Source organism: Lynx rufus, unplaced genomic scaffold (genome assembly GCF_022079265.1).
Source record: "Lynx rufus isolate CCGP_SWC_20201006 ecotype Redwood Valley unplaced genomic scaffold, mLynRuf1.p SCAF_2, whole genome shotgun sequence".
Lineage (NCBI taxonomy): Eukaryota > Metazoa > Chordata > Mammalia > Carnivora > Felidae > Lynx > Lynx rufus.
The window spans coordinates 55,625,179-55,652,030 of NW_025814834.1; the positions used below are offsets into that span (position 1 = coordinate 55,625,179).

General features: G+C 35.8%; 1 long non-coding RNA gene across 2 annotated transcripts; it reads right to left on the bottom strand.

Annotated features, from left to right (window-relative positions):
- Positions 1-2,777: 2,777 nt before the first annotated feature.
- On the bottom strand, positions 2,778-26,683 carry LOC124514831 (uncharacterized). 2 transcript variants are annotated; one of them, XR_006962674.1, is made up of 3 exons: positions 24,480-26,659; positions 20,206-20,245; positions 2,778-4,089 (listed from the first exon to the last, which is right to left on the bottom strand). It is a non-coding gene; the product is annotated as an uncharacterized LOC124514831 (long non-coding RNA). The 2 variants fall into 2 exon arrangements; XR_006962673.1 differs by lacking the exons at positions 2,778-4,089; positions 20,206-20,245 and adding an exon at positions 24,059-24,316 and having other exon boundaries at positions 24,480-26,683.
- Positions 26,684-26,852: the final 169 nt, after the last annotated feature.

A 26,852-nucleotide genomic window follows, 5' to 3' on the forward strand; every position in this document is an offset into this window, starting at 1 on the left:
CAACCAACCAAGATCAGGAAACTAACATTGACACATTACTACCATTGAATCCTTATACCCTGTTCAAGTTTTGCCAAATGTTCCATTGCCATTTATAGCAAAAGGATCTAGTCCAGAATTAAGTGCTGCATTTAGTTTCATGTCTCCTTAGAAGTCTTCATTCAGTCTTAAATAGTCCCTCAATCTTCTGTTGACTTTTAGGACCTTATCACTTTTGAAGATTATAGGTCAGTCATTTTTTTTAAATGTTTATTTATTTATTTTGAGAGAGAGAGCATGAGCAGGAGAGGGGTAGAAAGAGAGGGAGAGAGAATCTCAAGCAGGCTCCACACTGTCAGAACAGAGCCCAATGTGGGGCTTGATCCCATGACCATGAGATTGTGACCTGAGCAGAAATCAAGAGTCAGATGCTTAACTGACTGAGCCACCCAGGTGCCTCTAGGTCAGTAATTTTTAGAATGTTCCCCAGTTTAGCTCTAATGTTACATAACAATTAGGTCATGCTCCTTTAGCAGACATCTCACAGAAGTGATGAAGTATTCTCATTACATCCTACTGGGCGGGTGCAGGTTCCACATTTTCAATTTAGCTCATTACTGGGGTGTTGTTCACTTGGATAATTCGATTAAAATGATGTCTTCTAGAGGCACCTGGGTGGCTCAGTCGGTTAAACATCTGACTTCGGCTCAGGTCATGATCTCACAGTTCATGAGTTTGAGACCCACATTGGGCTCTGTGCTGACAGCTTGGAGCCTGAGCCTGCTTTGGATTCTGTGTCTCCCTCTCTCTCTTCCCCTCCCCCATTCACACTCTGTTTCTGTCTCTCTCTCAAGAATAAACATTAAATAAATAAGTAAATAAAATGATGTCTTCTAGGCGCTACTATTATAAACTAACCTCATATCCCTTTTTAATCCATAAGTATTTTGTAGGGAGATACTTTGAGATATTGTAACTATCTCATTCTCATTAAACATACAATTTATTTATATCATTACTGACTTGTGGATTCATATTTTATTCAATGGTTAGAATTTATTACTATTATTATTTATTTTAATGCCCAAATCATCCCAGATTTTTCTAGTGGTATTCACTTCAAGCTGATGGCTGTGTCCTTTTGACATGACCCCCCTCCATCATTTTGGGAGGCATTTCCTTAATTTCTAACACAAGAAGATGTTCCAGGTTCAATTTGTACTTCCTCTGCCCAAACCCCAGAATGAGCCATTTTTCCAAGCCTCTAAGACCAGCTCTCCAATAGAAATGTGTGGACTCATCACAAGGATGTGAAACAAATGCTAAAGAGGAGTTTATAAAAGCTATATAATAGATTGTTTCTTGCTTTTTGAATTTGAAAGATACAACACTCTGTGCTTGAAATCCTAGCTCCAAAGGTACAGATTCCCTAAGAGTTTACTGCAATATCTTCCGTGTATAAATATATCTTTAGCATAGCTAGGAGGTAATGTAGTTAGTAATACTTTGCATAACATAGGACATTTCTAGAATGAAGGCCTGTAAAGGGTGATAAAACCTGTTTAAAACTGCTCTGTGGTAAGATTTGTGACAGCCAGTTCAGCAGCACCCGTGGTGGACTTTAAGCAGAGGACATGGGTTTGTGTCTCAGTGGAATCATTTTATGTGAAAAGAAGCTCTGCCTCACTAGGTTGCTGTAAACACTAAATGACATAGCTACTGTAAAATTGCCATGTAAACTGGAAAAAAAGGCTATTTTAATATAAAATTTTATTTAGAAATGCTAACAATCACTTAAATGTTAAAATCTCTGAAAGGAATTCCTTGGTTTTCTCAAGAAAAGAAAAACCAGTGTGCCAAAAAACTCTACTAACATTAGGCTTTTAAAAATGTGAGATTGCCTTTATATGCCGTATTAAAAAAATTTTTTTTAATGTTTATTTATTTTTGAAGGAGAGATAGAGTGTGAGTGGGGGAGGGGCAGACACACACACACACACACACACACACACACACACACACACAGAATCCGAAGCCAGCTCCAGGCTCTGAGCTGTCAGCACAGAGCCCGATGCAGGGCTCAAACTCACAAACTGTGAGATCATGACCTGAGCCGAGGTCGGATGCTCAACCAACTGAGCCACCCAGGTGCCCCTATATGTTGTATTTTTTCATAGGACCTCTGGTATATCTCAAAGTGCAGTTTTGCTGAAATCTCTCTGGTGACTGTGCTATTATTGCTTATTAACCTTCTCACATGCTTTGCTAAATTCAGAATATTTTGTTCTTTGAGGTCATTTACAAGTAAGGTGTGAAACTGTTAAAATTACTGAGAATGAACTACTAATGACAATAAAAAGTCTGCAGTTTTTTTCAAAGGTAACAAAATGGTTTGTTAGACTATGGGTGGACTACGGTGGATCTGGATAACACATTATGAAGAAAAAGAAATATTATAGAATTCTCACTTGTTCTTCAGTGAGACACTCGTAGAAGAAACAAAACTATAAATTACTGCTATTTATTTAGGATAAGAATGGTATTGTTTTTTTAGAGTCCTCATCTTTTAGAATACATATTGGAATATTTTAAAATGAAATATGAAAGAGATACTTTTGCTAAGGAGGGTGGGTCAGAGGACACTATAGTGGTCAGCAAACTTTTTTTTTTGTAAATCCTAAATAATAAATGTTTTAGGCTTTGCAGGCCATACAATCTGTTGCAACTACAAAACTCTGCTATTGTAGCATGAAAGCAGGCAGAGACAACATTTAAACAAACTGCATGGCTGTGTTCCAATAAACTTTATTTACAGTAACAGGCGGCAGGCTGGATTTGACCTGTGGTTCATAGTTTCTCCAACCCTGGTATGAATGAAACAAGGTTTGCCATGATTAATAATTACGAAGGTCAGTAATGGGTACATAGAGGTCATTAAACTATGCTGTGTTTATTATATATTTGAAATTTTCTGTAATACATTGTATATAGTAAAAAGTCAAAAAACAAAGAAGAGATAAAAATTTGGAAAGGCTTAGAACAGAGAATGCGATAACTGGGTTGTGATAAAATATACTAATATTTAATATACACATTTAAAAGTAGTTTATCTTAATGATCAGATTTATTGTTAAGAATAGAGGACTATTTCCTATTCTCCTTTTATACAATTAGCCTGATCATTTTTCCAAATGTACTGAATTCCAATATTGATGTCTATCCTTTGAGAAACTGGTTATATTTTGTAATGTATTAAATTTAGGCATATTTAAGTGCCAAGAGATGTCAAAACAGATTTTATTTTTAAAAAGCATCACAGAAATAAAAGAGAAACTTCACATGGTATTCTACAACTTTGGGTGGCAATGCTGTTAAAGTTCAAGGTTCAAGGTTTCCCCTGCTCCAGATCCATGACTGTGATACATAAGAAAAAATATACAGCTTAAAAAAAAGAGACATGAGTTTGTTCAATAGGATAAACATTTCTGTGAGGTGGGAACAGAAAAGAAATACAACAAAGAAATGGGGCCTGGAGCCATCCATGGGCCTGCTGGACTGGATTGTGAAGTAGGCAGAAGCAACTGAGAGTCGACACGTTTTGGGGGAGTAGAGAATAAAAGTGCCCTAGATGAGATGGAGATCAAGGACAGGTTCACTGCCTAAAACTAGGTGCTGGGCTGGGTGATCCTCACTCACCTCCACTCTCCCACAGGGGAACTTTAAAACACTGCTGCTGGCTACTTCATGGGAAGCTGCATGCTTCCAGAAGCAGAAGTGCATCCCACATATGACCATGGAGGGTGACATAAATTACTGGCCCAAATGCTTCTCCCCTCTCTGTACCCATATCCTCTACTATGCTAAGTTTGAAGGTCTTTCCACAGAAGGCAGTATACTTTTCCACCCTTTGGCTTAGGGCTCAGCCATGGAACTTGTTTAGGCCAGTGGGATATTAGTAGATGTGATGGAATGTGCTTGTCTCACGGGGCTTACCTTCTTGTACTTCTGTCACCTCAGTGAAAAGGGCTTTCCCTGGGGTAACTGCCACTGTTCAACCTGGGCCTTAGCACGAGTATTTGCAGACCAGAGCTGCCCCACCTGCCCACAGACCTGTGATATAAAGCAGAGCTGCTTCAGCCATTGATACCTAAAGCTGCTGTAACTGACCTGCAGACCCACTAGAGAATTAAAAGCTTAATGTTATGTGTCACTGACATTTTGTGGTTGTTCATTACACAGCAATAGCTAGCTGGTGCAGAAAGCCTAATACTGAGATGCTAAGTAATAAAAGCCTAAAAATATGTGGTATTAGTTTAGAGAGCAGGTGATGGATGGTAAGGAAACTATTACAGAAGCTGAAAAATGGCAACCTGTATTTCATAAAAGTGTTGCCAGTGGTAACACAAAAGATAGCAGGATGATTTCTAGGCATGTGCTCAAAATATGAGCCAGTTACTTTTAATTCTATTTTATAAGGTACTATAAGAAAGAGATAAGTTCAGGGGGAAAAAAAAAACCTTCCAACTTGCAAGAAGAGTTTAGAGGAATTTAGCCCCCAGAACTTGCTTATTTGGCAAATAAAACTCTTCATCTCAAGCCAGCAAGAGAGTCTCAGATTCAGCCTGGGTGGGGGGTGGGGGGTGGATATTAAACCAAGGGCATTGCTGCAACTTCCTTTGTTAAGACATCTGAAAGAATTAAGGAGATGCCTGGTAGAACCTCTCAGTTGGACCAACACGTTTCTAGAAAACTTAAGGGTAGGGGTCCCTCAGAAGCCTAATGGGTGGAAGTTTCTCATAATGAAGTCTAGAATGAGAGGCATGTCCCAAAAAGAATCATAGGATGGTTCTGATAAACAGAACTCACTAAAAAGAAATGCATAGAAAATCCATTTTTGAGAGAGCTGTTAGTGATAAACTACCAGCTAAGACTAAAAGGGAATGAGACTGAGATATAAAAAGATGTCTGGGCCAAAGACTTTTCATAGGCAGGAAGTAGATGAGAAAGCTTCTTAGTACCACAAGGGGCGCATTTCCCAATGCCCATTTCAGAAGTGACCAAAGGGGGAAGACAGAAATCTAAAGAATTCACCTTCTAGGAGGGTGAAGCCAAGAGCAGTAGAGAACGACGGACTGGAGACACACTGCCAGGGAGAATTAGGGTCTAATCAAGGAAAATTCCTTCTTCTCAGAATAGGAGTACATTTTTCCCATGGTATTTCAGAAAAAGTGAATGCTAATGCCTTTTAATCTCCCCCCTTTGACTAGGAATTAATTGTAGTTATCCTATCCCAGTTCCATCATTCCATGTTGTATAATGGTGGGGTAAGATTACACCCCCCCCTCACTATCTTAATTCATAGGCTTCCACATCAATGGGAGCCACATTGAAATTTGATGTATGCCATAAGTTACTGAGTATTGATCATGATGCCATGATTGGATGAGGCTCTTGGAGGTCTTGGGCTAAGGGTGAATCTGTTTTTCTGTGGGACACATACAAATAATTGTGGCCAAGAGGGTGGACTGTGGTTGACTGAAATGACTCCTGACTTTGATCCTTCACCCTTCTTTGTGTTAACCCTTCGCCTTGTAACTTTGAAGAAATTGCTCCTTAATTGGGGACTTGCCTATCGGATTTGCTTTGGCCAACTGATGTTTGTAGAAGTTATATAAACAAGGGTTTGAAATGCTTGCACAATGGTTTGCAAAATTCTTTCCTCTATTGTGCTCCTGCCTTTATCATGAAATGAACATCCCCTGGATAGCTGCTTTTCCTTCAGCCTGGGCTCAACAATGAGCACACATGGAACTGTCCCAGGTGACTATAGACCCACAGTCTGAATTAAGAGTTGTCCCATAGACTTGTGAGCAAAATAAATGCTTGTTGTTGTGTACCACTGAGATTTTGATACTGTATTGGCAATAACTAATCAACACAGGGGAGAAACCTCAAATTGTCAATGCAAGACCTGGTTTGAGACTAGAGACCCTGGGAACTTGTTGGCCAAGTGCAAAATCCTTAGAAAGGTGTAGATGACAAAGCAACCTTTCCCATTCAAAATGAAAATGAAAATCAAAGTTCCAAAGCACATGAAGACATCTACCATTAAAAAACACTGCCATAAAATCAATAATCAGAACAATAACTTGCTTCATATTAAATAAAAATAAAAGGACAATCTAAAGAAAAAGACTGTTCCATACACTCAAAAAGATGAAGCAATGCATACATATTTTAGAAAAATGTATCTATTGAAATAGAAAACTCAATGGACATTCTAGTCTGCACATAGTCAAAGAGAGATATCCAAATTAGAAACCATTACTGAGTAATTAATCCAGAACGAAACAGAGACTATTTATTTATTTATTTATTTATTTATTTATTTATAGACAGAGAGAAAGCACAAGCAGGGTAGGGGAAGAGGGAGAGGGAGAGAGAGAATCTTAAGTAGTGTCCATACTCAGTGCAGAGTCTGAAGTGGGGCTCGATCTCACGACTGTGAGATCGTGACTTGAGCAGAAATCAAGAGTTGATGCTTAACCAACCAAGCCTTCCAAACCCCCCATAACAGAAAGAGATTTTAAGAAATAAGAATGAGAAAATAAGTGATACAGAGGGCAAACTGAGAGACTCTATCTAATGGAACTTCCAAAAGAAGGAAATAGAGAAATGACAAGAAATATTTGAAGAGATAGTGCCAAGTAACTTCCCAAAGTTGAATAATGACCCCTAAAATTAAAAGTGCACTCTGTATTGAGCAGGATAAACATAAATTCATATCTAGACACATCATGATAAACTGCAGGATATCAAACACAGTAAATCAAACCATCATGCTGCATACCTAATACACTGATATACGTCAAGTATTTTTTAACAAAACTAAGAAAAAATATAGATAAAAATCTGAAAAGTACTTACCAAAGAGGAAAAAAATAATTAACTATAAAGGCATGATAAAGAATTAAAGTAATATCAGATTTCTAAATGGGATATGTAAATGATAGGACACAATGGAATAACAGCATCAAATTGCTGAGGGGAAAAGAACTCTGAATGTAGAATTCTATACTCAGGCAAAAGTTATCATCCAAAGAGTGAAAGCAAAATAAAGGCATTTACAGAAAAAAGCAAAACAAAACTCCTAAATACATCTCACTGGAATAACCACTGAAGGTTGCAAGAAGAAATGTAAACCCTAGAGAAAGAAGTTAAATGCAAAAAACAATGGTGGCTTTATGGCATATAAATGACATATCATTAAGTTGTTATTTTAACAAAAAGAAACAATAGTGAGCATAAATATGTTGGTATATTTGAACATTTATTTTTTTAAAAAATCCATAAAACGTTAATGCTAGTCTAACGTTACACCTAAAGGAGCTAGAAAAAGAAGAACAAAGCCCAAAGCCAGTAGAAGGAAGGAAATAATAAAGATTAGAGCAGAAATAAATGAAATAGAGATGAAAAAAATAATAGAACAGATCAATGAAACCAGGAGCTGGTCCTTTGAAAAGATAAACATTTAGGTGGACTCTTGAAGGAAAAAAGAGAGGACTCAAGTAAATGAAATCAGAAATGAAGGAGGAGAAATAACAACTGACATTAAATAAATACAAAGGATTGTAAGAGAATATTATGAAAAATTATATGCCAACAAATTGGACAATCTACAAGAAATGGATAAATTCCAAGAAACACATAACCTTCCAAAACTGAATCAAGGCGAAATAAAAGTTTTGAACAGACTGATTACTAGCAATGAAAGGGAATCAGTAATCAAAAAACTTCCAACAAATAATAGTTCAGGACCAGATGGCTTCACAAGTGAATTCTACCATTTACCTGTCAACCTTGTCTAGGGGCCATGCTAATCTTTCTATCATTCCAATTTTGTGTATGTGCTGCTGAAGCAATCACTTACCAAACACCTAAAGAGTTAATACCTATCCTTCTCAAACTATTCCAACAAAAATAGAAGAGGAAGGAAAGCTTCCAAACTCATTTTATGGCCAGCATTACCCTGGTAGCAAAACCAGATAAAGACACTACAAAACAAAACAAAACAAAACAAAAAAACCAATAGGCCACTATCTCTTATGAACACAGATGCAAAAACCCTCAACAAATCATTAGCAAACTGAATCCAACAACACGTTAAAAAAACCTGGCGCGCCTGAATGGCTCAGTTGGTTAAGTGTCCAACTCTCGATTTCAGCTCAGGTCATGATCTCACGGTTCGTGAGTTCTAGCTCTGTGTCAGGCTCTGCACTGGCAGCGCAGAGCCTGCTTGGGATTCTCTGTCTTTCCCTCTATCTGCCCCTCCCCCCACTCTCTAAATAAGTAAATAAACAAACAAATAAATAAATAAATCTTTTTTAAAAAAAGATTCTCTCTCTCCCCCTCTGCCTCTTTCCTACTTGTGTGTGCTCTGTCTCTCTCTCAAAAAAAAAAAAAAAAAAAAAAATCATTCACCATGATTAAGTAGGATTTATTCCAGGGATATAAAAGTAGTTCAATACTTACAAATCAATTAATGTGATACGTTACATTAACAAGAGAAAAGATAAAAACCATATGATTATCTCAATAAATGGAGAAAAATCATCTGACAACGTACAAAATCCATTCACAATAAAAAGTCTCAGCAAAGTAAGTTTAGAGGGAACATATCTCAACATAATAAAGGTCATATATGCAAAAATCCACATCTAATATCATAGTGGTGAAAAACTTAGAGTTTTTCCTTTAATATCAGGAAAGACAAGGTACTTACCAAAGAGGAAAAAAATAATTAACTATAAAGGCATGATAAAGAATTAAAGTAATATCAGATTTCTAAATGGGAAATGTAAATGATAGGACACAATGGAATAACAGCTTCAAATTGCTGAGGGGAAAAGAACTCTGAATGTAGAATTCTATACTCAGCAAAAGTTATCATCCAAAGAGTAAAAGCAAATAAAGGCATTTACAGAAAAAAGCAAAACAAAACTCCTAAACACATCTCACTGGAATAACCACTGAAGGTTGAACTCTTATTCAACATAGTGTTGGAAGTTCTAGCCACAGCAATCAGATAAGAAAAAAATAAAAAAACATACAAAGTAGTAAGGAAGAAGTAAAATTTCCACTATTTGCAGATGATCTGATACTATATATAGAAAACCCTAAAGACTCTGTCAAAAAACTAGAACTGATAAATGAATTCAGTAAAGTCACAAGATACAAAATTAACATATAGAAATCTGTTGCATTTCTACACAATGAAGTAATTAAAGATATTAAGAAGACAATCCCATTTACAATTGCACCAAAAAGAAAAAAAAGTTGATGCTAAATTTTTAGACAATAATAAAAGGGTAAATAAAAGGAACTAATGTTCTTTTCCAGCTTGTAAGGAAGACAGAACTATTGAAGACTTTGGTAAAAATTTTATAGAAGTATATTTAGATATATATGTGAAATATAGACATAAATATTTTATATATACATATGCATGTATATATATTTTATATATATACATAAGGAAGAGATATACAATTTATGACTTCCAAATGAGGAAAACATAAAGGGTGGGGGGATAATCTGTTCAATCTAGTGAAAGACCAGAACCAAAGAAGCAAATGTAAATAATGGTAAACAGAACACATAAAATGGTACTAAATCCAGAGGCCATCAATCACATAAACGTAAATTACAATTAAACCAACATATTGAATGGCAAACAGAATCAGATTCCATAAAATATAAAACCAGTTCCATGTTGCTTATAAGAGATATATCCAAAGTAAGATGACACAGAAGATTTAAAATAAGGGATAAAGATATACTAGGCAGAATTCTGCTTCTGGAAATGGTAAAGAAGCTTTTATTGACTAAATCTTCTATACCAATTATAAACTCTGGGCAACATATTGAAAAACAGCTATTTGAAGGCACTGGAGAATGACCAAAAGCAGGCAGAAACTGAGGGGAATAAACATTTTGGGAATCACACCAGGTGAGACTTGTGTTTATAAAGTTTTTTGCCGGAGGACACTCTCACATCCTCTTGAGTGAAAAAATGCTAGAACTCAAGAAGAAAAATGCAGTCATACTGGCTTGAGGAGTCAATGGGCTGGCTGGGTTTAGAGATGCCCAAGCAACTTTGAAGTTAGGGAGGATAATCAAAAAGGGAAAGAGTCACAACCTACAGAGTCTTAAATCTATAATAAACCTCACCCCAATTTTTAGCTGACTCCTTTAGCTGTGCTCGTGCAGGAGAGACTCCAAGGGGGCAGGTGAAACACAACAGATGGAAGGCTGAAAACTGTGACAGAAATTTCAGCTGCTGCCCACTGCAAGAGATGGAGCTGGAAATTTGGGTCTAGATCAGATAAGTGTCTTCTAAAACAAAAATGAACAATCTTCAAAAGCAACTCTAAGTGATTTGTTCCCGATTTCCTGTACATAATAAAACATTACCAAACAGAAACATGTGGATGTTTACAGAAGCTTTAGTCTGCAAGCTGGAAACAACCCAATGTCCATCAACAGGGAAATGGATAAATTGAGGACCATTCTAACAATGGAAAACCACTCAGACATGAAAAGGAATGAACCACTGATACACACAACAGCATGGATATATCTCACAGACATACTGATTGCAGCAGAAAAACAGGAGTATATGATGTATGATTCCATGTATGTGAAGTTCTAGAAAAGGCAAAACTATCTATTGTGAAAATCAGAAAGAGGATTGTCTCTTGTGAGACTGATGGGAGAGAGACGTGAGGGAACTTGTTGCTCCAATGGAAAAGTCTGTATCTTGAAGGAGGGTGGCTGTCAAGAACCGTGAAGGGTCTGACGTTTCACCCTACTTGCAAGATAGCAAGTTAGCCTAACAGTCTCATGGATGCTGGCAGAAGACACAAAACTCCTGGGTCAGAGACAAAGAACTTTATTATCCATAGCACAATAAGCAGTTTGGATGTGTTTGCATTGTTTCCTCTTGTTCCCTAAGCCTTAAACAGGTAACACAGAGGGGTCCAGAAAGATGCTGTGTATACAGTAAACTTGTGTCAGAACTGAAGATCTTCAAGCTTCAGGAACCTAAATCTTTTATAAAGGGCAGTAATTGTGCCTGCCCTTTGCTCTGGAAGAAGACATTACCTTTATTATATTGGACAGTAAACAAACCTGCCTTTTGCTCTGGAGGGAGACACTATCTTCCAAGACTGTTCACGATAAAAACATTCCTGAAAAGAGAGAGTCTCTCCTTTCAAGACACACAGAAACAGTCTCAAACAGTGAGTTGCCTGAGTATATATGCATTTGTCAAAATTTATTGAATCTTAAAACTTATTATTTGCACACCGCATTATAGTTTTTGCCTCAAAAATAGAGCAAAAAGACCCTGTAAAACAAAAAGAATTAGGTGTGGACAAATTGGGGGAGGGACAGTAAAAGGGGAATTCTTTTGTTTTGGTGAATCCTTTGAAAGACCTAGGTATAGGAGGAGCCAGCCTGCTTTAACCCAAGTGATAGCTGACCTCATAGTTTTCTTTTCTTTTCTTTTCTTTAATGTTTATTTATTTTTGAGACAGAGAGAGACAGAGTGCAAGTGGGGGAGGGGCAGAGAGAGAGGGAGACACAGAATCCGAAGCAGGCTCCAGGCTCTGAGCTGTCAGCACAGAGCCCAACGCGGGGCTCGAACCCACGGACCGCGAGATCATGACCTGAGCTGAAGTCGGACGCTTAACCGACTGAGCCACCCAGGCGCCCCTGACCTCATAGTTTTCAACTAAATCTGAATTAGACTAATTTACATAAAGGCAAGGAAGCTATCTTTTTTTCTTCTCACCATGATGTCTCTTGGCACTCAGTACACAGGTGCTTAATAGAGCTGTTAATTAAACTCGTACAACCAAGGTAAAAAAAAGGAACCAATGCTTTGACCACAAAGCCACTGAGTCATCATTTCTTTATTTTGCCATCTTATTCCTTTCTCTCTTGCTTTCTGCACTTCCTCTCATCTCAGTTATATTTTTCTCTTCACCCCACAGTCTCAAGGGGCCACAAAATGGAATGAAATTATCTCTTCATTACATGCTCTATTTTTACAACAAAGATTTTATACTTCATTCTTAAACAGAGAACAGCACTTGAATTACACAGTGTGAACTTAAGCGAAGGCATGGAGTCATACTCCCTAAGTGTGACTATTAGCTCCATTATTTGCTTGCTGTGTGTCCTGGCAGAAGTCATTTAACCTCAATTCCACACAACTATTAGGACTGATAAATGGGAAAATGCCTTAGAGTGCCTAGGGCAGTACTGACTTAGCAAGAGTTCAATAAATGTTACCTGTTATTTTAAAATACCACCAAGATTTGTACGTGGACTGTGATTTAGCCACTAATACATTTATGAAAAACAACAGAAACATAAAATTGAAATTAAATCTTTAAAACTCAGCCTAGTAAGTAGGGTCTCAATTTTAAAAGATGGCATCTGAACAATTACTAGGATATTTATAGAAAATATGGATTTGTTTATGGAATCTCTGTAGTAAAAGACATGCATAGAACCCTTTATGTTGTAACCCAAATAAACATTTTGTGCCTATTATGTATAAAGTGCATAGCTGGGTTGGAAGTTACAAAAATAAACAGGTTTTGCTCACAAAAGCTTCTCAATCTTGTACAGGATATAGTATTCCCATGCTGTCTCATAGTTTTGAAAGGATTTGTTGTTGTTGCATAATATTCAATCAGTGTGTGGTAGTTTCTGAATTCTTTGTCACAGCTGTTGACATTTAGTGTACAGATTAAGAACATGGATTTTAAAGAAGACTATCTGTATCTGAAGGCCAGCTTCCCCCTTTGCTGGCTGTGTGATCTTGGGCAAGTTACTTCATTTCTCTCAAAGCACCTTAGATTCCTTTCAATAAAACAAGAAAAACTGTACTTACTTCATAAGTTTTGAGATGTATGCAAAGCAATTAGCCTTATGCCTGGCAAATAGTGAGGGCTCAATAAATTTAGCTATTTTTCTAAGAAGCAGTTTTAGACATTTTGGTTCCCTCACTAATATTCATCCATACTTTCTCCATTATATAGCCATCATGTAGTTAGAGGGGAGGGTTAGACACTGATTCATACATACATAAGACTAATCCCACTCCTCCAGCTAGTGACTGTTTCAAGTAAACCAAATATAATCTGAACTGTCCACAGTATTTGCACAATCACAAGAATGGGTAAGTAATCAACTTGTAGATCTTAGTACGGTCCTATGAAAATGTTACAGTAATAATTTTTCTTCATGTAAACTGCTTTTTCACCAAAGGATAAACCCTACTAGGCAATGGTGAAATGTTCTTGGGACATATTATATGCACTTTCTAATATTTTATTTGGTTTATTTATATCCATAGTCACGGGTAAATTAACAATATATGGATTTGATTTTCATTGCCTTTTAAGTTTTGCTGTCAGGGCAATGTTATTTGTGCAAAATCAATATATATTCTCACCTTTTTCTGGCTGCATGGAAAAACTTATAAACCACAGGAATAATGTGCTTCTGAAGTCTGGAAGAATTTAGAAGTGATGGGGCTCATTTGAGGACCTAAAATTCACTGATAACTACCTGAATTTTTTCTTTGGTTATTGACCTGGTCAGGTTTTCTAATTCTTGTTGATTGGATATTCTAAACTCATGTACCTAACATTTCATAACAAATGTTTAAATTAAAATATATAATTGATGGCACTTATTTTAATCTTCCTCTGTTTTTTCATTACCTTATTTCTGATTTTGAATTTTTAAAAAATGCATTTGCCAGGTTGCCTTTTTACTTTTTTTCTAATTTTTTTTTAATGTTTATTTAATTTTGAGAGTGCAAGCAGGGGAGGGGCACGGGAACAGAGGATCTGAAGCAGGCTCAGTTCTGACAGCAGTGAGCCAGATGTGAGGCTCGAACCCATGAACCACGAAATCATGACCTGAGCTGAAGTCAGACGCTCAATTGACTGAGCCACCCGGGTGCCCCTTTTCTAATTTATTTCTAATTAATCTTATCTTTATTGTTACTTTTTCTAGTGTTATATTTTACTCACCCATTTTCCCTCTCTATGCAACAATGGCTATTAATATGCCCTTTAGCATGGCTTTAAACATACCCTCCCACCCCTTTTCCCCATTGTTTCGCTCCTCTTTTATTGCATTTTTTCTTGACAAAATAACTAGAAGAGGCCTTTAAAATCACTTTCCAAGTGATTGTGCTTTTTATTCTCTGGTTTTATTACTTTGTGATCAAAGAACAGAGCCTGTAGAATTCCTGCCCTATAAAATGAACTTCAAGGGAATTATCAGGCTGCAAGGATTGCTTTCAGCTTTTACAGTCCGCTCAGATGCTGACGTAATGTCCAGCAGATGGGCACCAAATGCTCATCCATTTCATTCCTCCAGGAATGAAGGAGGCCCAGAGGGTCCAGGTTTAGAATAGAACGTACATGATTTCCTCACAATTTGTCTTTAGAACAAAGAGGCTAAACACACTTTAGAACTAGTTTGATGGTTTTATGATCCCGGCTGTAAATATTATGAGCTGATGGGCAGAAGTTAAGACATGTTTCTGGGTCCCTTACGCTGCCTGTTATTCAATGTTGCTATCTGATCGATTTGTAAACAATTCCATTTGAGGAAAAAAATTATATCCTCTTTTTTCTATATAGTAATTCTGCTTTATTATTTTTTCCCATTTATATCTCACTTCTACTTCATTTGCTATGATAGTTCACAGAACATGTGTTAAGATCTCCCACAATTTCTACATTAAAGGTTTTTGTATTTCTGCATTTTAATCCTTTATTATCCTGCATATAAACTCTATGGTTTGTTGTCTTCACTACTAATTGTAATTTTAGGAGTAAATATGCTACTTATACTTTCTTGTACTCTGAAATACTTTTCATGTTAGGTGTATGTGGCAGAATTTGATTTAAAGGTAAGTGTTCTGGAAGAAGCAAATCATTTCATTCTGATTTTAGAATTTAAACACTTTTGGTCTTAAGTGCTCTTCTTTTTCTTTTGACTTTTGTCAAATATGCAATTCCATTTTTTCTTTTTCAAGGATTTGGACAGGAAACATTCTGTTAATAATTTTATTATTAATCACCTTAACAGATTTCAGAAGACTCTTAAACTTACATTTAATTTTCAAAGTAAAAAACAAGTTGTTTTTCCACAAAAGTTTGGATTTTACCCCTCATTTCACCTCCTAAAAAAGAAACTGTGATCCCTTCTTGGTTCTTCATTAACTTAATCTGGAGTTAATAAACCCCATTTAAATTTTTTGAGAATAATCATTTAATAAATAATATATTTTAAAAATAATTATCTGCATTATCCTAGTAGTTTTACTGATTTTAATACTCACCAACTTTCTTCCCTCATTCTTTTCTTCTTAATTTTGGTTCATTTTGGTAATGTAGTGATTATATTCAAATAATTTTTTTCTATAAAGGGCAAGTAAGTAGTGAATTGCAGATCACAGATTTTTTTTTGTTACCTTCACATGTGGATGACTGGAGAAATCCTGAACTACAAAACTCTGCTCCATTCCAGCTGGCATTTAATGTATATAACAGGATCTTCATTTAGACTTGAGCCTTTTTTTTTTAGATCAAGATTTCTATTAAAACTACTACCTAATTTGTTTTGTTGTTTTCTTTGGGAACACTTATTATTCAAAGGATAAATTTTTGTGACCAGCCTTTTAAATCTGTACTTTTTCTCTCACTGAACTCATCTGAAAGGGCTTTTTACCCTGGTGCTTTGGTTTACTGTCACATCTTTAAGCTGCAGAATCCCTTAAAGGAAAGCTTATTAAGCACAATATAGAACACTGAAGGCAGCTCTGATCTGGTTGATAAACAAGTGGTGGGGAACTCCCTCCATCTTTCCTTTGTTGGTTCATGAGAACCCACAGGGTTCTGAAAACCAGTGGGATATTCACTGGTCTTCATTTAAGGCTAAATTTTCTTTAGCACTGTGGCTACTGTCTTTTAAAAATGTTATTTATTTAATGTTTTTAATGTTTAATTCTTATTTATTTTGAGAGAGAGGGAGAGAGGGAGAGAGGGGGAGAGGGGGAGGGGGGGAGGGGGGGAGAGAGAGAGAGAGAGAGAGAGAGAGAGAGAGAGAGAATATCCCTAGTAGGCTCTTTGCAATCAGCACAGAGCCTGATGTGGGGCTCGAACTCATGAATGGATGGCCTCAGCCAAAACCAAGAGTTGGACCCTTAACCGAGACCCCAGGCACCCCTTATTTACCGCTTCTGACACAAATTTTAATATGGCTTCTCCCTTTCTTTACTCTCTTACTCTTCCACCCTCATCATCATAATGCTCTGTTGCACCAGGGTGGGAGCTGAAGCAAATATTTTCTAGTATTTCTTGCTATACATGCACTGGAAAAACAAAGAAAGCCCTTCATTCTAAGTGCCTCAGGATATTGCTCTTCTCTCATACTGCAGAAGTGTCTGCCCCATTAGCCTCATGCTGATCTTGCTTTAATTCATTTAAGAAACAAAAACTTTAATTGAAGTAGAAGATACATTTTAAAAATGCATAAGCCATTAAGAGTACAGCTCAAAAAGTTATCACAAAGTTATCGCCATGCTGGTGAAGACATTACCAGCACACCATAAACCCCATTTCTGACCCCTTCCCACTCCATTCTGCCTAAAAGTATATTTTGCTTGTTTTTGAACTGTTTCATAGTGGGAATCATATACACATTTTTTGTTGGCTTGTTTCTTCTAGTAACATCATATTTATAAGACTCATCCAAATTATTGGGGCACCTGGGTGGCTCAGCCAGTTAAGTGTCCGACTACGGCTCACATCAGGATTCTCATGGTTCGTGGGTTCCAGTCCTGCATTGGGCTCTGTGCTGACAGCTCAGAGCCTGGAGCCTGCTTCAGATTCTGTGTCTCCCTCTCTCTCTGCCCCTCCCCTCACTCGCACTCTGTCTCTCAAAAATGAATGTTAAAAATTTTTTTTAAAAAAATCATCCCAATTATTACATGTAGCAAATTAGCTCATGTCCTTGTTACAGAGTAGTATCTCATGTATGCATTCTGTTGACACTGCATTGTTTCCACTTTGAGGTTATGAATAATGCTAAGAATATTCTTCTATTTTTTTGTATACATATGTTCTTATCTCTGTTGCTTACATGCTTAGAAGTAGAATTACTGAGTTGCAGGTAGCTGTATGTTTCAACATTAGTAGGTATTTGTCAAGCATTTCCAAAGTGGTTGAACCAATTTACAGTAACACTGGTAGTTTATGAGAGTTCCTGCTGTTCCAAATTCTCACCAACACCTGGTATTGTCAATATCTTAATTTTTGCTAAACAGTTGTAAGGATATCTTTCTAGAGTTTTAATGTGCATTTCCTTGATGACTAATATGGCTGGACATTTAACAGATTTAAATTTTATTCTTAAATTTACATTACCTGTCAAAGTAAAAAAGAGTATTTTAATGTTATCTTTATAAAAGATAAGAAATTTACCCAATTCCTCCTTTCTCTGCCAGAAAAAAACAAAACAAAACACACGCAAAAAAACTGTGATCTCTTCTTGGCCTTCTTTGTGAAACACTGGCTCATATCTCTTGTCCTTTTAGTTACTCATTTCTCAACGAGGACATATTCAGTTAGGCCAATTGCAGAATCCTCGGAATCCAAGGATTGCAATTCTGAGGATTGCTTTCAGGTCTTTTCCAGCCCACTCAGGTGCCAATGCTGATCCAGCTGGTGGTCAGAAACGTTAATCCCATTTAATTCCTCCAGAAAACCCAACTAAGTCCATCGGACATAGGATTAGTGTAGATGAAGGTAAGGAATTTCCTTAAAATACGACCGAAGTTCTTAGGAAAGATGGCTGGAAAGAACACCTTTCTTAAAAGAATCTTGCTCTAAGTATTCTACATCTGCTAATGGATAGAGGCGAAGAGATCTTTTTGGATCCCTTTGTTGCCCTTGTCATTACTCTTCCCTTTTATGACTACACCCCCTCACCCCACCCCTAGGTGAATGACAGCTGTGGTTCTCTTGGTTAAGGAAAAGCTCCAAGATAGTACAGCGTTAGTGCCACTAGTTAAGAATCCGAATGGGGCTTTCAGTAGCTGTCTCGAATGATTAGTACAGCCTTCTTATACATAGGATAATAAGCAACGTTAGATGATGAGAAGCTAAGGTGTCATCTTGCTTTACCAACAAGCTGTTTTGATGTGGATTCTGAGTCAGCCGTTTTTTAAAAATCCACCCCTTATAGCTTTCCTTGGTAAAAATTCCTTCTAGTTTCCACTACTCTTACCCAAGTTTCTATGAATAACATTAACTTTTTTGTTTCACGGGTATTTTTGCAGAAAACTGGGATAGGAGTGTTGCAGGTATTTGTATTTATACTGCCATTATTATTATTATTATTATTATTATTATTATTATTATTTTCCTAGATGAGAAAACAGGTCCAGAAGGGTGATGTTGGTATAATGTATGAAACTTGCTCTTGGGGGAACTGGAGTTAACAATAAGATCAGGGTGCCCGGTTGCTCAGTTGGTTGAGTATCCGACTTGATTGCAGCTCAGGTCATAATCTTGTGGTCATGGGATTGAGCCGTGTCAGGCTCTGCACTGACAGCATGGAACCTGCTTGGTATTCTTGTTCTCCCTCTCTCTCTGCCCTGCCCACCCCCCCCCCACACTCATGCTCTCTCACAAAATAAATAAACTTAAAAAAAAAAATCTAGAAGACATTGTACATTCCTATATTACAAGTAACTGAAAGTTACTAAGTAGAAGTACATTGCTAATCTTTCAGGATGACCTAAAGGGAATCTACTTTCATTCCTCCCCCCCGCCCCCCCCATACTTTCTTTGAGTTACAGCAGTGAAATAAAACCCGGCTAGGTGAAAGATGAGACTGCATTACAGTGCCTAGGATTCCAAGATTCAGGGTAAATGTGAAAGGGAATGAAACCTGCTAGGAGTTTCTGGGGGAAGGATTAAGCCAAAACAGTACTTAATGGTAGATGGGCCTTAGCAGGAGTTTGTGATAGTAAAAGAGATGGGTACTATATCTCCAAGTATGTTCTTTTCTTGCCATTGTTGGCCCATTTCTGACATTGCCAATGCAGGTCAGCCAGTTCCAGTTTTCAGCAACTACTTCAGATTCTTCCTAAAGTCAGTCCTACAAGTAACAAATTGTAATCTTCTCTACTGTCCCCCAAATGTCACATTCTTAAGTTACTAATGTACTAATGTGGAAGAGGAAGGAAGTCTCTTGTGCCAAAGGATCAATAATTTAAGAATGTAAAAACTATTTTCTAGTGCCAAAACCTGATATAACAGACTTTACCAAGGATGAATGGAAAAAATTAAATGATGTATTTTTATACAGCAGATCTTCCACTAAATAAGTGTGATTTTAATTCGATGACTTTAGATTACTTTAATTCTTCTTTTAGCATTAAACAAACAAAAAATAACAGAACCAACACAAAAACCCTTTAAGAACTCTGTGCTAATGAATGCTACCACCTGTGTATTACTAACGCTGAAAAATGATAATATGGAAGCAAGAAAATCAGTTAGCAGCAACAGCATTTACCTACAAAATCAGAAATGGAGTAGAAGCAGGAAAATAAGAGTATAGATTCATAGGAGTATCTGTAAGTACTTTGGTTACCCTTTAGTGCTCAATAATTTCCCAACTTCTAAAGAAAACAGTACTCATTTTTTCACACAGTTCCTGATTTCTGTATTTCAAATACAAATGATATTGCTAAAACAGTCTCCTGGTGCCTTCCTTCCACCACTTCTGCAGCAGTATTGTCAGAAAGGGAGTCTCCAGGGTGCTGCAGTGGCTGCAGCCTTACTCAGCTGGCAGGTTAACCAGCTCACGTGGACCTTGACATCTGATATTGGCTGCAATTCATACGAAACAGTCATAGGATTCCCTTCTCCTGTGATAAACACTCAAATGGATTTTCATAGGGCCTGGTAACTTTCTCAAAGTATAATGGGTCCTCCATATTCTACTGAGGACAAGTCTTTTCTACCTTAAATATAGTGAAAACATGGTCAGTATAATGAATGAACTGCAATTTCATATGTTAACTAAATATTTCTATCTGATCCCCTGGTTATACCATACCTTCAGTTCCCAGGATCCAAGTGTTCTTGAGTTACTGTTTCTAGAAAAGGAAATAATGCAATCCATTTATTAGAATTCAGATATTGAAATGAAACTTACCTAATAAGGATGACCTTTATGTTATCTCTCTTTACTGAAATCATATGTAAAGCTAGTTGCTATGATTTTAATAGAGCTTACTAACCACATACAAAAAAGATCAAACTTGCAGGTGGCTATACCTCTGGATGGAAAGGCTATATAAATATTTAATTTATTCTTGACCTCATTGAATTTTAGTTTTATGCAAATAAGAAGTTACTGAAAATTCAACTGCACCTATAAATCAACAGTTTTTGGGTGCACCAAAAAAGCATTCATTTTATAATAAGATTCACTTTAGGACTGTAAAAATACTCAGATACATACACATATATTTCTGTACTCTTGTGAGCATTCTTTTTTCATTTTTTTAAACACTCATGATCAATAAGGACATCACCTTCATGCTCCTTTGTCATTTAAAAAGAATGACATATATACCCATATTTCTTTAGAGCCAAAATCTTTGATGGTAATTTATGAAAATAATTCACTTCAAAATAAAAGTAAATAAAAAATAAAATTAGGTAGAAGCTTTGGGTGGCAAAAAGCAAATAATTACCATCCTATGCAAAAATATCAAAAAATATTTGCTAATGTGAAAAAGCCAGCCTGATACCTTGTTATTTGTAAGACTGTTTTTCAATTTCTCATTGTAATTCATGTTTAACTGATATTAAAGCAGATGCTTAATTCTAAAAAATGCTTAAGGTAAAAAGACTTAGGAACTTCTCAATGTCTTACTTTTACAATAGTCCAACTTAATGTCCAATATATGGAATCTCTTTAGGCTAGTATACTGAAAAGACAATGTCATTGACTACCCTTTCAAAATCACTTAGGGAGCTTACTGAGACACTCACCCCCAAACCTGAAAACTCAGTGTACCTGTATTTTAAACAAATACCTGAGGTATTCTTGGTAGACACTTAAGTTTAAGAACCACTGCTTTACCCAATACAAATCCTGTCATTTCATGCTCAGGTCCTTAAATAACATCTGAATGCTGTAGTTCACTGTTTCTGAGTGGCAATGTTTATCACCACCTAGTGGTAAAATCCCTTATTTTACCTCCTATCTGTTCATTGATATCACGTAGGTACCAAGTAAAAGAGAATAAAATTCAGGGAATGAGAAAATTTTAGAGTAATAATTTCCTTAGTATTTTGCATTAATTTTTCATCTATGGTGGGATAACAGAGCATAAAAAGTAAACTTATAAATAAAACCACACCATTACCATTGAATAAAAACAGTATATATGCTAGAAGAAACTTTCCTAAAACACATCCGTTGTTATATCATTGCCCTGTGTGCCTCTAAAAACACATTTCACAGTGCAAATTATGCTCTTCTTTTGGAAATACAGGGACGGAACATATTAGCATATTAAAGCCTCTGGGAAGTTTCACGATCGAAAAAAATCTGTGCAATAATAACTATTTTCTAAATGCATTTGACCGTGAAAACTTCTTCCCTAAAGAATAACAGACTTCTCTGAAGACATTAGTACTTCAAGGAACATAGCTTGGGACATGATGCTCTAGAAACAACAAATCTGATACCTGCTTTCAGTATCTGTAACCTACAGTAAAAGACCTGACAATGAATTTACAAGAAAGTTTTGATCAGGCTTTGTTTTAAATGCTATTTATATTTGAACCACATATTTGAAAGAGAAATTTATTGATCTGAATTGCTTAACATTTTTTTCTTTTTTTAAATTAAAGAAATACACACTTAATAAAAACTCCACTATGTTGGCAATTTTAGTAACTGACATATGCAACGCATTTAAGGATCTGAATATAGTATTATGTTCTTATACCCAAAGTGGATTTGAGAAGTAAACATTTAAGTGAATACGTAAGTACTAGATTATTAAATGCTATTTCTTAGGTTCTAGAACTTTCATCTTAAGAAAAACGTGACATTCTGACTTTTCAAAATAAAGTTTTAGGGCTCACCTGCAAGAGAACTGAAACATGCAGTTGGAAAACACAACAGACGGTTGCACTGTAAAAGCAGTGTTTCGTAGGCAGAGAACAATTCTCCAAGTCTCTTTAGAATTAATATGAAGGAATCAAGGAAATATATCTGCATAAGACACTTTACTGAAACCACAACTGTTTGCTGAAACTGGCTGACATTAAATGCAGCATGGACAAGTTGGAATTACTTAATGCAAATAGAAAATCTGGAGGGCAGGAGGGTGTGAGAGCTGAAAGAGCTGAATCACCTGAAAGATTCAGCTTCTTCTGTTTGACCCAGTGAAAAACCTAAAGACTAATAGGTGATTAATTGTAGGGAATCATATTCTGTCAATTATGAGGATTAACCAAAGATGCAATGGACTCAGGTATGACTTAAGAGAACTCCCTTCCTACTTTTACACTGTTTAGATTAACCAGCTGGCAGGAATATTTCTTGGAATATTCAAACATCACTTGAGTGGTAGAGACTGATAACTTGTAGGGCACCATTTGGTTCCAATCCATGAAAATGGAACTACGCGTGCAGTAAATGAGCTTAGGATGAATAAGTCTACTTGTTCATAATCAATCAACTCTCCTTACTTAGGTTTTTCATTTTGAATGAGAATATTTGCTTCCTTTATAAAATGTGCCCTTTGGGGAGCCTGGGTGGCTCAGTTGGTTAAGCGACTAACTCTTGATTTCAGCTTAAGTCATGATCTCGCAGTCCTGAGATAGGAGCGCCGCATTGGGCTCCAGGCTGGGTGTGGAGCCTCCTTAAGATTCTCTCTTCCTTTGTCCCTCCTGCATGTGCTCACACATACTCTCTCTCTCTCAAAATAAATAAATAAAAATATGCTCTTTGGTTCACAAAGATTCCATTCTCATTCAGTAAGCCCTGCCTGGGAAGAGGAGATTGGAAGTTTTATCTCAATTTACTAAAATTACCAATTCAAAAAAAGAACTTTCAACTTTTAAATGGAGAGATGTCAAACTATGCAATACTCTATTATGCCCAGTGAACTTAATCTTTTATTATTTTTAGTTTAACTCAGAATGTGAAAGGCATGAGGAGGTACTTCAGTGGTTTTAATAACTGCATACCATTTATAATATCTTTAAGATGCTGAGTTTCTGATTTAGATACACCTTTTTGATACACATCATTCACCTCAATAGCAGCTAAACATTTTCCTTGGATTTTCAAAATACAAGCATAGTAGGGTCTTAATCTTTAATCTTTTTTTGAAATGACTATTCTATCATAATCTGTTCTGAAATTACATGTCATATTTTTGCAGTGACCATTATATCTTGTATTTATAAAGGGAAAATGTCCACCCTCCCGCAAGGCCACTGATATTTATTTAAACTTATCAACAACTTAAAACTTTTTTTAATCACCGTTGCTCTATAATCTTAAAAGATCTTTACAAAATTACCAACAAATTTTGGTGTAACTATAAAATATAGTCTAAAATATTTCTAATAATGTATTTTGGCTCTTGACTTAAAGTGTAAGTAGCCAATCTGGATGTGTAGGTTGAGCAATTACCATATTTTATTGAATCTAAGATGCAACTGACTGAAGGAAGCACTTTTATTTTGCGTTCTGTTGAGAAATAAAAACAAGTTGTCAACTACAGTATGGCACATAATCGGTATTAAGATGTTTCCAATTTGAGAAGTGTAAAAATGTGAAAAAATGTGCATCTCAAAATCAATGAAATAGGTCATTTAGTAAAATTCTAAACACTGTTGTATTTTTTATTCTCTTCTTTCACATAAATAAGGCATGATTTAGTCAAGCAAAGAAAACTTTATTTCTGCTACACATAACAACATATTGCTCTAAGAAACAACTATTATATTAGTTTTAGCACTGACATGTGGATTCAAAAATTCATGTCAACAATTCGTGCTCCCCAGACAAAACAATGTTGTGCACAGACTATCAGGTATATGAAAAAAAAAAGCTGTCAACTGTCCACAGGGAGTGCGTCCAGTCACATTTTCAGTCAGTCAGCTGAGGATTATGTCATTATTTAGTCTTTGTTCTGTAGAAAGAACACAACACAAGTATGAAAATCATCACCTGAAAGGAAACAGCTGTTGTATATAGTATTCCTATAATGTTAGGAATTTCCTGTATTTCAAAGTAACCAATGTTATCTGCTTACTTAATCATAGACGCCCCAAAATAAGCAAAACCAAACTTACTCAGAAGGATGATGTAAACAGGTACTGAATTTCTGGAGGGAAAATGCTGTGAATTAATATAAAATCAGGATGCTCTGAAATACTAAAATGTTTATTTTCCTCAAATAGAAAGAGAAACATATTTTGCACATCAAACCCAGCTCAGAATAGAACTCAATTACTTTCAAAATTGTACTCAGCTTTTCCTATTTTATAGGTGTAGCTCACCTAATCCTAGGCCTATTCCTCAGAGATAAAAGGAACCAACCTTTGAGTGGTGCTGGTGTCTTCTTGAAATTAAGGAAACAAACAAAAAAATGCTTCCCCCTCCCAAGAATTTCAATTTCAATTTTCATGTAAAACTTGGTAAACTTTCTCATTATTTTATTGAACCTTAAAATATGTACATTTACTTAATATACCAACAAAGGAGGAGAATCATTGGAGTCCACAGTAAATAGGAAATCTACAGCAAAAATAAATTTTAAAACATTTAAAGCTAATATAGCTGATTATTTCCCACTATTTCCAGCTAACCTGACCCTACTTTATCTTTGCTCTGAATAGGTACAACAATTCAATAAAGGGAAAAAGGACAGATTTATATTTTATGAAGAGTCATGCTGAAGTATATGCACTTCCTCTATAATGCAGGGAATGGAATAAAGGTACGCCACTTTTACAGGGAAAAACGTGGTATGATAAAACTTCATTCCCATAGCACTGGATGCCCACGGTCTGTATATTAAACTTTTAGTTTCTGACCATTTAGATGAGACAACATCTCAAAGATTTCACTGAAATCACCAATGCAACAGTTTTAGTTCATACTTGCAAAACATTATTTTTATAAAGACTTCTGCTGATTCATTTCTCTCACTAACCCTATTAAAAAAATTAGACTCAGGAAGGTGAAGAGGTCTGTCCAATCACAGTCAGGTATCAGAGTTAGAATTCCAAGCCAGATCTTCTGATTTTTAAGTATAATATTTTTATATTATATAAATAATCACCAGGAAAGGCTCATCCACAAGAGTAATTCATACATTTTCCCCATAATAAAAACACAGTATTATTGTACTTTTTTAAGGACAAAGATTCTTTGAATAAAATAACTGTTACCTACATATTAAAATATCCAAAGACACAAACACATTTTTGTGTGCTATTTTAGAAGACAGCTGGCTAACCAGAATTCAGGTCTTAACATTTTATTTGTAAACATAAAAAAACAGCTTTAAGAACTTGCTAAGTCATTTTCACTGGCATTTTAATATTTCTACATTGTATGGGGTAATGGGAATGAATTTTATAATTAGATAAAATATTTTAAGACATTTCTAAATTAGGATTATTCATAATGGGTCCAAATATTGCCAAATGCCTTCTAGGTAGGAGGAACTCATCACCTGACTTGCTCTATATTAGGTCATCAGCACTAAGGCATGAGACAATCCATTCTGATACTTGCTAGTTGCCATAATTGGTCAGAAAGAAAATTGATGTAAAAAGAAATCTGCTTTCAAGTCAGTTACTTCAAAGTGAATCTAAAGTGCTTGCCAACTGCTATCATTTGACCAGCAGTGGACTTGGAAAGCTGGCGTGTGTGGAAACAGGGTAACTGTCAGCTTCCCCTGAAACTCAGAATTCATTTCCAGAATAAAAAAGTGAAAGAGCTGAACATTTCTACTTTAAAGAATGTCTCCCTAAGCCATGGAGATGTGAGTTGAATAATCACAGAAAAAGAAATTTAAGTTTGATTCTGAAAACTAAAGAAAAAGGAATTCATATGGCTGTATGTACCATTATAACAGATAAAGAGTTTTTGGTAAATTGTCTGGGTTCTTTTTTTAATACAAATATGCATATGAGAATACTTTCTGAATGTGTAGTTTTAATGCACAAACTCACAAATTTAAGTCCACAAAAAACCAACATTTAAGTTCAAAAGTTCCAAAAACAGGTATTATTTGATATTGCTTTTAAGGTATTACACTAGTGAGATGTCAAAACACTCTTTATAAAGGCTATTATAAATTAATTTATAACTCAAGACATTAATCCCTCAACTTAAAAAATCTTTAGAACTATTTCAATTTTAAAAAGTTACATAAGCATATAGTTAAAAGTCTAATTCTTAACATCTAAGATATTCACAAACAAAAAAAGCCACTATTTAATTTTCTATATTGAAATCTGATTTTATTTTATAGAAGGGCAAAAACATTCTCCCAGTAAACATCAAAAACATTTGTTTTAAGTTTACAAAATTCAGGTTTAAAAAATATATTGTGAAATTAACCTGTGCTGTGGTTTTATCAGCCAAGCTTTTTTAAGTCACAAGGCTTTTAACTGATAGCTTCCAAATCCCTAAAAAGAAAACTCTATACATAT